This window comes from Anomaloglossus baeobatrachus, chromosome 4 (genome assembly GCF_048569485.1).
Source record: "Anomaloglossus baeobatrachus isolate aAnoBae1 chromosome 4, aAnoBae1.hap1, whole genome shotgun sequence".
Classification (NCBI taxonomy): domain Eukaryota; kingdom Metazoa; phylum Chordata; class Amphibia; order Anura; family Aromobatidae; genus Anomaloglossus; species Anomaloglossus baeobatrachus.
This window is the reverse complement of record NC_134356.1, coordinates 612,640,811-612,654,756: the sequence shown is the minus strand read 5'-3', so window position 1 is coordinate 612,654,756 and position 13,946 is coordinate 612,640,811.

Below are 13,946 nucleotides of genomic sequence, written 5' to 3'. Positions count from 1 at the left end.
TACAGATACCTAGGGGAGTGTGTCACGTGATTATGTGAACGTCGGTAATACAGACCGCTAGGGGGAGTGTATGCCGTGTATTGTGAGTGATGCCAGTGCAGACCGCTAGGTGGGGAGTGACACGTGATGATGTGAGCAATCCCAGTATAGACCACTAGGGGGAGAGTGACACGTGATGATGTGAGCGATCCCAGTGCAGACCGCTAGGGGGAGAGTGACACGTGATGATGTGAGCGATCCCAGTGCAGACCGCTAGGGGGAGAGTGACACGTGTAATATAAGCGATGTACGGACCACTAGAGGGCGAGTGTGCTGAGCTTGTATAGAGTCAGTGCTCGCCCCCGCCTCATATGTGCACATACAGTGAGGTATATACACAACCACAGTCCCACTTGGCCCCTTTTTTGGCTACGTTCCCACCATCAGTGGTTGCTCGGTTTCTGATGCAGCTGAAATTCCACGTCAATCCGGCACCTAAGGTCACTTGCGGTTTTGATGCAGTTTTTTGCATGCTTTTTAGTCTCAATAAAGTTGGTTGAAACAGGCAGCAGAGCAAACAGGAAGTCACCTAAAGCAAAGAAACACGTTTATTATTAAAGATTATAGTGATATACTGTCATGCAGAATTATAACCTTCACCATAATAATATACATTTATTTAGTGCTATTAATTCCATAGCACTTTACATACATTGGCAGCACTGTCCCCATTGGGGCTCACTATCTAGAGTCCCTATCTGTATGTCTTTGGAGTGTGGGATGAAACCAGAGAACCCAGAGGAAACCCACACAAGCAGGGGGAGAACATACAAACTCCTTGCAGATGGTGTCCTTGGTGGGATTTGAACCCAGAAACCCAGCGCTGCAAGACTGCAGTGCTAACCACTGAGCCACCGTGCCACCCACCAGCTCATAAGAAACACTATAACCACCCATGTTCCAATATACACAAACATACACTATAAAGATATAGCTAGATAAATGTTATCCTGCAGGTATGAAATCTCCCAACCCCCTATGTATTATACACTTGCACCATTTAGTGCCTTCCATGTGGCATTAAAGAGTATTTAGACTGGTTTAACCTAATAAAATAGTAATAAAATATATTGTGTGGGGTCCTCCCTATTTTTGATAACCAGGGGGCACTCACTGCGAGTGGAAGAAAAGCGATTCCGGCAGCTAAATAGGAAAGGGTTCTTTACAGTTAGAGCAGTCAGACTGTGGAATGCCGACCACAAGAGGTAGTAATGGCAGATACTATAACAGCTTTTAACAAAGGGCTGGATGATTTCCTCAGTACACAACATTGTTGGTTATAAGGGACTTAGGGACAAAATGTAGAATTGGTGGAAGAAGGTTAAACTAGATGGACTTAAGTCTTTTTTCAACCTATGTAACTATATAACAGGTGCAAGTAAAATATATCTTTGTACCGTGTTAGCCAGTAGAGATAAAAAAAAAATTGTTTAAAAGAACAGAATGTACCGCATCTTTATGGAACTAAAGACACTTCTGAAGAAACGCGCACAACTGGACAGCGACATATTTTTCTTATCCAAAACTGAGGACTCTCTGTTCTTTTAAACAATTTTTTTTTATATAACAGGTGGACAGCTGTGAGCTGATATTATCAGGCGGGAAAGGTCCACGGTTATTGGGCCCTTCCCAGCCTAAAAATACCAGCCCGCAGCCACCACAGAAGTGTAGCATCACATTAGATGCTCAGATTTTAATGCTTTGCTCTGCTCTTCCCGATGCCCCTGTGCGGTGGCAATGGGGGTAATGGTAGTTGGGGTTGATGTCAGCTGTGTAATGTCAGATGACATGAAGACCGGGTGTTAGTAATGGAGAGACATCTATCAGACATCCTGATTACTCGACCAGTAAGTAAAGAGAAAAAACACACACACAAAAAAGGTTTATTTGAAAACACCCTCCCTGACTCTTTCCTTGGTTCACCATTTTATTGAAAAGAAAAAGCCATGCGGGTCCGCTGTAGTCCAGGGATTCCCATGTAGTCCACATATGGAAAAAACTGAAAACAAGACACTGTCCCTCTTTCTCGAATTAGAAAGCAAAGTTCCCAGGTACGATGTAGTCCAGCGGTTCCCACGAAGTTCCTCAATTACAAAGATCAAAGGCTATGGAGTCTCAGAATGTGATATGGGATGTAACGTCCCAGAGGGGAGGGGGAGCAGTGAGAGGAGCTCCTGTCACACTCACTTACAGGTAGTGTGAGGGTGAGGAGCAGCACTGTGCATCTCATCGTTATAGTTTATGAGGGCAGGGACAGTAGAAGAAGCTTTATCTCTCTGGAGCACCCCTTTAAGCTGTGTTTGGAGCTAGTTGTGATCACAGTAGTTAGATTCTGGTGCTGTCTGTACAACACAGCTGTCACATACACTGTAAGAAAGGGGCTCACGTTCTGCAGTTCTACCTTATGTAACTTGTGGATGAAACTGGCATTCAGGAGATGTGAGAAATGCTGCTGTTCTCTTACCTCCTCCGAATGTCACATGGAACGCCAAAACCTAATTCCACATTGCTAACTTTACAGATAAAAAAAATCATTTTTTTTTCTGGATGAAAAGCAGCTGATATTTTATATTCTGATGTAACATAGCCTTATATGAAGTTATATTCTATACCTCAGAATGGATTTTTACCCATTACAATGTGGATCAACCGTTTTCCCGAACATCCTTCTCCAGTCACTGACCTAACATTGACAAGCTCTACCTTGTAAAAACACATTTTCAGTTTTTTATTCAACTAGTACGATTTTGTACTTTTGAGAGCTATGATATTGTTACTAGTGATGAGCGAGCACTACCATGCTCGGGTGCTCGGTACTCATAACTTGTAATGAGCGGGCACTACAATGCTCAGGGGCTCGGTACTTGTAAAGCAAATGTGGCGCCCCTGACCTGGTCAGGCACCACTGAGTACTGCACCCATGCTGGGGCAGTGCTTCCAGGTAATTCCAAAAGGACAGAATGAGGTGTGTACACACAGACACATAGCAACCAGGTCTCCCACACCTTTAGAGGGGACCCTTGGGTAGCCTCAGAAGAGGTTAGCTTTCAATTCTCAGCAAGGGGTGTAGTGGAGAGGCTGGAAGCTAAGTTGCAGAGGCTGTAAGAAAAGGAGGAGGAGCAAGCTAGTGCTTTCTCAGGTACAGAAAGGCAAGGAACGTGTGATTGCTTATGCCAGCAGGCAGCTACGGCCTACTGAAAGAAACCCAGAAAATTACAGCTCATTTAAGCTAGAGTTCCTGGCCATGGTCTGGGCTATCACAGAGCGATTCAAGCACTATCTGGCAGCCACCAAATTCACCGTCTTCACGGACAACAACCCCTTGACCCACTTGGATACTGATAAATTGGGTGCCATGGAGCAATGTTGGGTAGCCCGACTAGCAAATTATGATTTTACTGTCAAGTATTGAGCCGGCTGCAAGAATGGCAATGCAGATGCTCTGTCAAGGATGCCTCACCTAGCAGACGAAGGTGAAGATGTGGATGACCTTGAAGAGATTGAGCTGCCAGCGTTCCATCGCCCTGGGGCCACCCAGTGTCAGCAGTCACACACCAGCCACCAAGAAGTGGTCCTGAATCCTCTACCTCACTACAACTGGAAGGAGACTCAGGAGAATGATCCAGCGGTTGGCTTGGTGAAGAAGCTGATCACTCAACCTGGCGCCAGCCTTGATTCAGAAGCCCCACCAGAAGCACAGCATTTGTGGAGAGAGGGGTCGATTATTCATCTACCAAGACAAACTCTACAGGAGCATCATTGACCCGAAGACACGTGAAAAGGTGTGGCAGGTGATTGTACCACAGAAGGATACACGGATGGTGCTGGAAGCCTATCACAATGGCGCAGGCCACTTTGGTTGGAAGAAACTGGAGGCACTACTTAAGGAAAGATTCTACTGGGTTGGCATGAGATCTGCTCTGGAGAAGTGGTGTTGAGACTGCGGGCCCTGGAATCTCAGAACAAAATACCATCACAGCCAGAGAGCACTGCTCCAGCTGATCCAAACTAAACGACCCCTGGAAATAGTTGCCCTGGACCATGTAAAGTTGGCGCCCAGCAGACAAGGCTACAACTATGCCCTCACCATGGTTGATCATTACTCTAGGTTCCTGGTGGTAGTACCAGTCAAGGACTTGACAGGCCAGACTGCAGCCAGAGCCTTCCAAGCCCATTTCTGTAGACCACATGGCTACCCAGACCAAGTGCTCACCGACCAAGGTCCAGCCTTTGAAGCGGAGGTGTTCAAGGAGTTTTGTAATCTTTATGGCTGCAAGAAGATCCGTACCACACCTTACCATCCTCAGACCAATGGCATGTGCGAGAAGATGAATCACATTGTTCTAGACCTCCTGAAAACTCTACCACTGGTAGAAAGATGCTGGTGGCCAGAGAAGCTGCCTGACCTGGTGGACATGTATAACAACGTCGCCGTTAGTTCCACGAACTGCACACTGGCATATCTCATGAGGGCCAGACCTGAAAGACTGCCAGTGGATCTGGAAATGGGAATTGAGACCCCTGAAGACCCTCTACAAGGTGCCGATTGGGATTCCACCCGCCAGGCCCAGTACAAGAGAGTACAAAAGTTTGTGGAGCGAAGCTTGACCCAGCAGCGGGAGAGACAAGAAAAAGCCTACAATCAAAATGCACTTGCTGCTCCTTTAATGCCTGGAGGAGTGGTCTTCAAGAGAAAGAGAAAAAATCACAAACTCGATAACCATTGGGAAGCAGAACCCTACACCGTTTTACCGTTAACACCTAGCCGTGAGAAGACATGCCTCATCAGCAAAGATGGAGGAAAGACAACAGCTGTGGTTTCCAGAGTCCTGAACAGCTAACAATCCCTGAAGAAGTCCCCAACCCTTCGGCAGTCGGAGAACCAAGAGAGAAGATGATCCATACTGTGCTTGGAGATTTTCCTGCAAGTTGGCCTCAATACAATGGAGCTGTTGTAATTCCAGTAATCACCTTCCCTCAACCCAGAGAAGAAGTTAGAGGACAAGAAGAACCTGTTCAGAACCTAGAAGAGCCGAGTGAAGCTGAATCAGAAGAACATGCATTGGTATCAACACCCTGTACACTTATTACTCACATTGAGACACATACACCGGGTGGGAGGACACAACCTCAGACAGATGACAGCATAGTACTGCGTAGATCAACCCGCAGCAACTTTGTTCAGCTCCCAATACGGTATAGAGAAAATACAGTTTAGTCTAAAATGTCTTTATAGCAAATCTATTCAAGTTTAAAGTGTTTATGAATGTTTAACATTTTGAAAGTTAAGTAACGTTAAAGTACATGTGCCCGCAAGGACTGTTGCGAGAACTTGTTGAAATATGTTTTAGCACCAGGTTACGTGCACTTTAAAAATGGACCACAGGCTATGAACTGGCTATAGCCACAAACTCTCGCAGTGTAAAAAGTTACCCCAGTGGTACCAAACTCAGAGTGTGCCTGTTTATGGGGCCTGGCTCTGCACCACCAGGGAGCACACCTGTTTATGGGGCATGCTCTCCAACACCAAGGGAGCACGCCTGTTTATGGCGCCTGCTCTCCAACACACGGAAGCTGGTACGCCTGTTTATGGTGCCTACCTTACGCCACGCTCCTCAGGAGAGGAAGATTGGAGGAAAGGTCTGGGATGCAGATGGCCCAGACCTGGTCACCAAAGGGACTGGTGACCTGCCTCCTGGAAGTTTTTGGGTGGGACCAGGACTTGTGGGTGGTGGTTGAATGGTACCTGGTATGTTTAAATGTAAATAATTTCCTACCCCTGTGTGGGAAAAGTTTGTATTCAACCTTTTTATTGACTTTGCAGCTCAAAGACGTGCTATTGATAACCAAGGGGGAATGTGGCGACCCCTGACCTGGTCAGGCACCACTGAGTACTGCACCCGTGCTGGGGCAGTGCTTCCAGGTAATTCCAAAAGGCCAGAATGAGGTGTGTACACACAGACACATAGCGACCAGGTCTCCCACACCTTTAGAGGGGACCCTTGGGTAGCCTCAGAAGAGGTTAGCTTTCAATTCTCAGCAAGGGGTGTAGTGGAGAGGCTGGAAGCTAAGTTGCAGAGGCTGTAAGAAAAGGAGGAGGAGCAAGCCAGTCGTGAGCAGTGTACAGAAGTTGCTGAAAGAAGCAGACATACAGCTACGCTAGTCAGACCCTGCAGGTGTGGTAGCTGTTGGCGGGGGAGTACAGTGACCAGAAAGTCAGTCTGAAAGACACCTGAAGAGAGACAGTCGAGTACGGGGACCTCTGGTGATTGGACACCCACAGGGAACAGGTCCCTAGAGCCAGACATCCATTTAGTGATCTGCTAAACCTGCCGGTGAGGGGACTAGAGGTTCCTCACCAAAGATACAGAGTTCGAGCCTCAGCAGAAACAAGGGGACCCATAAGGAGATAGGGCCAGAAGCCATCTCACCTGGTCCACGCTGCCGGCAAACGGGCCAGAAAGGGGAGAAAAGGCAGTAGCGACTTCCCCGGATGAATCCCACGATACTGCAAGTCAGGGGTTATCTGAAACAAAAGGAGTGCTAGGAAGGCGAGTTAACAGCTACCCTCAGTTCGGCCAGGAGGAGTTCCTGGTTCCACCTGGTATAATCTCCGCATTGCCCGGGTGCCTCACCAATCATCTAAAAGTGAGTAAGCTAGTTGAAAGGCACTTTGGACTGAGACTGAATTATTCTGCGACCTGTTGTTCTACACACATACACCAGTTTCCCTGGGGCCAGCCTCAATCTCGGGAGGCCACACCACCCGACTGCAGATTCCATCAGCCCCAGACGCTCGTTAAACTGCAGTGGCGGTCACCCATAATCCTGACCGCAAACCGAGAGTGGCGTCACGACTCAGATGTAAATAACCCGACATACCTGTTGCCAGTGGTAATCAAGTGGAGCCCCTGTGGCGTCCCAGAAGGTGGAGTGACGTCCCTGAGGCGATCACTACAGGTGGGCGACACACAAGTACTACCATACTCAGGTGTTCGGTACTGGTAACTAGTGATGAGCGAGCACTACCATGCCCGGGTGCTCTGTACTGGTAACTAGTGATGAGCGGGCACTACCATGCGCGGGTGCTCTGTACTCGTAACTAGTGATGAGCGGGCACTACCATGCTCAGGTGCTCGGTACTGGTAACTAGTGATGAGCGGGCACTACCATGCTCAGGTGCTCTGTACTCGTAACTAGTGATGAGTGAACACTACCATGCTCAGGTGCTTGGTACTCGTAAGTAGTGATGAGCGGGCAATACCATGCTCAGGTGCTCGGTACTGGTAACTAGTGATGAGCGGGCACTACCATGCTTGGGTGCTTGGTACTCGTAACTAGTGATGATTGAGCACTACCATGCTCGGGTGCTCTGTACTCGTAACTAGTGGTGAGTGATCACTACCATGCTCAGGTGCTCGGTACTCGTAACTAGTGATGAGCGGGCACTACCATGCTCAGGTGCTCTCTACTTGTAACTAGTGATGAGCGGGCACTACCATGCTCAGGTGCTCTCTACTTGTAACTAGTGATGAGCGAGCACTACCATGCTCAGGTGCTCGGTACTCGTAACTAGCGATGAGCGGGCACTACCATGCTCAGGTGCTCTCTACTTGTAACTAGTGATGAGCGGGCACTACCATGCTCAGGTGCACGGTACTCATAACTAGGGATGAGCGGGCACTACCATGCTCAAGTGCTTGGTACTGGTAGCTAGTAATGAGCAGGCACTACCATGCTCAGGTGCTTGGTACTGGTAACTAGTGATGAGTGGGCACTACCATGCTCTGGTGCTCGGTACTGGTAATTGGTGATGAGGAGCACTACCATGCTCAGGTGCACGGTACTTATAACTAGGGATGAGCGGGCACTACCATGCTCAGGTGTTCGGTACTGGTAACTAGTGATGAGTGGGCACTACCATGCTTGGGTGCTTGGTTCTCGTAACTAGGGATGAGCGGGCACTACCATGCTTGGGTGCTCGGTACTCGTAACTAGGGATGAGCGGGGCACTACCATGCTCAGGTGCTCTGTACTGGTAACTAGTGATGAGTGAGCACTACCATGCTCAGGTGCTCTGTACTGGTAACTAGTGATGAGTGAGCACTACCATGCTCAGGTATTCGGTACTCGTAACTAGTCATGATTGAGCAATACCATGGTCGGGTGCTCAGTATTCATAATTAGTGATGAGTGGACACTACCATGCTCGGGTATTCGGTACTCATAACTAGTGATGAGTGGATACTACCATGCTCGAGTGCTTGGTACTTGTAACGAGCAATTGGTGCTTGAATTGGTGCGACTCAAGTACCGTGTATGATGGAAGTCAATGGTTTTTCCCTGAAAAATGCTTGAATTCCACATTGACGTCCATTATAGTCGGATACTTGAGTTGCCTCAATCCGAGCCTACAATTGCTTTTAACGACGGCTGAGCACCACAGCCTGGTAGTGCTCGCTCATCACTAATTAATACCTCTGTGACATCTGTGCGTCGCTGCCCCTAGTGGTAGAGAAAGTGTTTTGTGTTTCTGTGACCTCAAATGCCCCCAAAAGTTGGTGATTTATTTACACTAATGATTTTTCTAAAGTTGGAGTAAAATCCTCCATTGACTGATGAGCTCCTCTGCTGCCCTGAGCCTGTTTACACCCAAAGCATCTCCTTTTCTTCCTAATTCTAATCACAGCCCGTGGTAACAATTTACTCCAGTACCAGTGACGCTCATCACCATAAACATCAGCCTGTCCTAGATTCTTCAGTCTCCTCCATGCAGTACAGAACACAGCAGCCTGCGGGGGATGGGTGCCCCGGTAATGTATATACCGTAGTAATCACAGCTGTAGCATCAGATACAGGAATCATGAAAGTGGTCAGATGGGGTGATCTGAAAAGCTACCCAAATTACAGCTGCATGTGACCTATGCGAGTACATGCACCCACCTGCCACGTTATTAGGAACACCTGGCTTACAATGGCTGGCACGCTGTTCTGCCTTCAGGCATGAACTTAAAGGGGTTGTACATATTATTAAATGGGAAAAAGTATGAAATGCAATCTATCTTTTATTACAAATACTCTCTATCCTTTGGAACTGAAGGATTTTTGTATCTAGTATGTATCTTCTGATGTCAGGGTTTTTCTAGATAAGGAGCACGCAAGCTGTTTGCTATCCGGTTTGCAAATGTCTCTGTGAAGTTGACTGTATCCTGGAACTGGTCGGTTCCTGGGAGTCCACTGATGCTGCAGAGGTGAAGCTGTCTGTACTGGCAGCCCCACAGAGCAGGCAGAGAGGGCAGGCAGAGAGGGCAGGCAGCTCAGCCATGCCTACCGGCCCAAACTGTCAATCATCATGAGTTCACCACCCCCTAAGAAGCCAGGAGGCAGTGCAGTGGGGCGCTCCTGAAGATAGGAACTTGAGAAAACCCCTTTAAAATAGCTCTCAAGCAAAGTTTTTTGCACTTAAAGGGAATCTGTCAGCAGGTTTTTGCTACTTCATCTGAGAGCAGCATGATGTAGGCAAAGAGGCACTGAATCCAAGATGTAGCCCTTAGATTACTGGGTGCCACCTTTCTGACACAGTGATAGATTTTAGATTTTGTATGTAGGACTGTTGAGAGAGTTGTCCCTGCCCACACCAGGCTTTCAGTGCACATTTCCATAGACAGAAGCTGCTAATCACAGAAGGGGTGAGTCTGACTAGCTGCTGAGATCCACTAATGATAAATATAACAGCCTTAAGCTAAAATTGCAGGTAAGCAAAAAAAAATACTGTGAGATAACAGACACAGGCTGAAGTCTTTGTTTTAACTATTGCAGCATGCTGTCTTCAGATTACATTGCAGAAACCTGCTGATGTAATCCTCCTTTTCTGTTTTGAAGGGAATGTCAGCAGGTCCACTTCTGCCATGAGGCAAGATGAGTGTCTCAGTCAGGAGCGTAACGATTGCGGTTGCAGGGGTTGTGACCACGACTGAGCCCGTGGGTACAGAGGGCCCGCTGACCCCAGAACCTGCTTCAACTGGATGTGCACCTAAGGATGCACATCCAGTTGAAATGCATTGCAGCAAAGAGACATGTGAGGTCCCTGCACTGCAAACTGTGGCGGTACGGGGTCACAGGAAGCAGCAGCCGACGCTGAGGCTAACGTGCGTGCCCACTGCTTAACAACATGCAGATTCACTGCTCCCAGGAGTGAATATCCCGAATGGGACCATACAGTATAATACTAGGATGGGAGCCAAATAATACCAGGATGGGGGCCATATAATACCAGGATGGGGCCAAGTAATATCAGGATGGGGACCATGTAATATCAGGATGGGGGCCATGTAATACCTGGATGGGGGCCATATAATACGAGGATGAGGGCCATATAATACCAGGATGGCGGTCATGTAATACCCAGGATGGGGTCTATATAATACCAGGATGGGGCCAATAAATACCAGGATGGGGTCTATATAATACAGGATGGGGCCAATAAATACCAGGATGGGGGCCATATAATATCAGGATTGTGGGCCGTGTAATACCAGGATGGGTGCCATGTAATACCAGGATGGGGACAATTCGAACCTCCCACTCCCGTCTTCAAGATTTCTCATGAGCTGCACCTATGTTCTGGAACACACTACCAAGAGCAATCCGATTAATTCCCAACATCCACACCTTTAAGTGGGCCCTAAAAACGCATTTCTTTAGACTAGCCTATCACCTCACCACCCTGATCTAATCTAGTCCCTTTCTGCCCTTCATAAAAATTTACTTCCAATTCTTGTCCTCTGTATCTGTATAAATAATGGCCGATGACGGGTCCATGCAGCTGGTTTTGAATTCCCTATTAAATCGATGGCTGGACCATATATAACAAGCTTGTCTCCCCCCCATCCACCTTTTGTGCCTCCCTATCTCCTCATACACTGTAGCTTACAAGCACGGCCCTCACTCCTCCTGGTATCTTAATTCTGCTATTTTCTATTGTCTCATATTGTCTGTACATGTCCCCTCTGAATTGTAAAGTGCTGCGGAATATGTTGGTGCTATAGAAATAAAACTTATTATTATTATCAGTATTATATACAAGGATGGGATGGGAAAGCTGGTTGCTGAGGGAAAGAGGCTATTTCCCTTATTAATCAGCTTTCCCATGCTCTGCTATACATCATTCTCTCAGCTCCCAGCATTCCCATGCTCTGATATGGTAAAGCTGTGTGCTGAGGGAAACGTATAGCAGAGCATAGGAAAGTTGTCTGCTGAAAGACAGATGTATAGCAAAGCATGGGGAAGCTGGCTGCTGAGTGAAAGATGTATAGCAGAACATAGAAAAGTGTTCTGAGGGAAACATATATAGCAGAGCATGAGAAAGCTCTGTGCGGAGGGAAAAATGTATAGCAGAACATAAGAAAGCTGGGTGCTGAGGGAAAGATGTATAACAGAACATAGGAAAGTCGAAGGGAGGGCCCAGGTCCAAATTTTGCACCGAGGCTCATCGAACTCTAGTTATGACACTGGTCTCAGCTCAGGTGATGGACTGAGATGACTCTAGTCGGAACCTGAAGACCCACCTCTTCCGACAAGCCTACAACCTGCCGTAACCCTCAGTCTGATATAGCGCCGCACGACCAGCTCTACCCTCACCTACTGTATCCTCACCTATCCCTCGTAGACTGTGAGCCCTCGCGGGCAGGGACCTCTCTGCTCCTGTACCTGTCTGTGTCTTGTACTGTTTATGATTATTGTACTTGTCCCTATTATGTATACCCCTTTCACATGTAAAGCGCCATGGAATTGATGGTGCTATAATCTATATATATAATTGCCTTATTCTGTCTGTCTGTCTATCTGTCTGTCTGTCTGTCTTGCTCCAAAATTGTGTCCTTACAGTGACAACCGTCAGATTGGCCGCTGGGCTCGGCCTGGCCCCGCCCCTCCACACGTATTGGCCGCTCGGCTCGGCCCCACCCCCCGCATGGATTAACCATTTGGCCAGGCCCGCCCCCCGCACGCGATGCCCGCTAGGCCACGCCCCCCACACGCGATGCCTGCTGGCCCCGCCCCCCGCATGGATTAACCGTTTGGCCAGGCCCGCCCCCCGCACGCGATGCCCGATAGGCCACGCCCCCTCACGCGATGCCCGCTGGCCCCGCCCCCCGCATGGATTAACCATTTGGCCAGGCCCGCCTCCCGCACGCGATGCCCTCTAGGCCACGCCCCCCGCACGCGATGCCCGCTAGGCCATGCCCCGCACGCGATGCCCGCTAGGCCACGCCCCCGCACGCGATGCCCGCTAGGCCACGCCCCCACACGCGATGCCCGCTAGGCCACGCCCCCACACGCGACGCCCGCTAGGCCACGCCCCGCACGCGATGCCCGCAAGGCCAAGCCCCCCGCACGCAAGGCAACGCCCCCTGCACGCGATGCTCGTGAGGCCACGCCCCCCGCACACGTTGGGCACCTGTACACCACCCCCCAGGACTACTCCTCCCATTATACTCCTCTTTCCCCAGGACTACTCCTCCCATTATACTCCTCTTTCCCCAGGACTACTCCTCCCATTATACTCCTCTTTCCCCAGGACTACTCCTCCTATTATACTCCTCCTATTATACTCCTCTCTGAGGGGTTCGCAGCATGGGGGATGGAGCACAATGGGGAGTGTAGCATGGGGGATAGAGCACGATGGGGGGTGCAGCATGGGGGGTGGACCACGATGGGGGGGGTGCCCAGAATAGGGGGATGAAACACGATGGGGGGTGCACAGCATGGGAGATGGAGCACGATGGGGGGTGCAGCATGGGGGATAGAGCACGATAGGGGGTGCGCAGAATGGGGGATGGAGCACGGTGGGGGGTGCGTAGCATGGGGGATGGAGCACGATGGGGGGTGCGTAGCATGGGGGATGGAGCACGATGGGGGGTGCATAGCATGGGGGATGGAGCACGATGGGGGGTGCATAGCATGGGGGATGGAGCACGATGGGGAGTGCAGCATGGGGGATGGAGCACGATGGGGGGTGCGTAGCATGGGGGATCGAGCACGATGGGGGGTGCATAGCATGGGGGATGGAGCACGATGGGGGGTGCATAGCATGGGGGATGGAGCACGATGGGGAGTGCAGCATGGGGGATGGAGCACGATGGGGAGTGCAGCATGGGGGATGGAGCACGATGGGGGGTGCAGCATGGGGGATGGAACACGATGGGGGTGCCCAGAATGGGGGGATGAAACACGATGGGGGGTGCGAAGCATGGGGGATGGAGCACGATGGGGGGGTGCGCAGCATGGGGGATGGAGCACGATGGGGGGTGCGCAGCATGGGGGATGGAGCACGATGGGGGGTGCGCAGCATGGGGGATGGAGCACGATGGGAGTTGCGCAGCATGGGGGATGGAGCACGATGGGGGGTGCGCAGGGGGATGGAGCACGATGGGGGGTGCACACCTCTCCCCAAAACACACACACACCGCCACGCACACACCGCACAACACACCACACACACACTGGGAACCACAAACACCGCCCTACACAGACACCCACACACACAGACAACGCTGCACACACACAACACCCAACACACAAACACCGCGGCACACACAAATATACGCACATACCGCACAACACACACACTGCACAAAACATACCTCCCCCCAAAACACACACACGCACTCCACACCCACACAAACCGCGCAACACACACAGCACCACACACACACAACGCTACAGACACACAGCGCTCCACAAATAACGCAACACACAAACAACACCGCTCTCACCCCCCGCCACACCCAGACAACACCCAGAACATTTACAGCGCCCTACACAAACACTGGCAACTACACACAACAACATCTATATATATATATAACAAAAATCATACATTAACTACACAATATGTAAATTCTAGA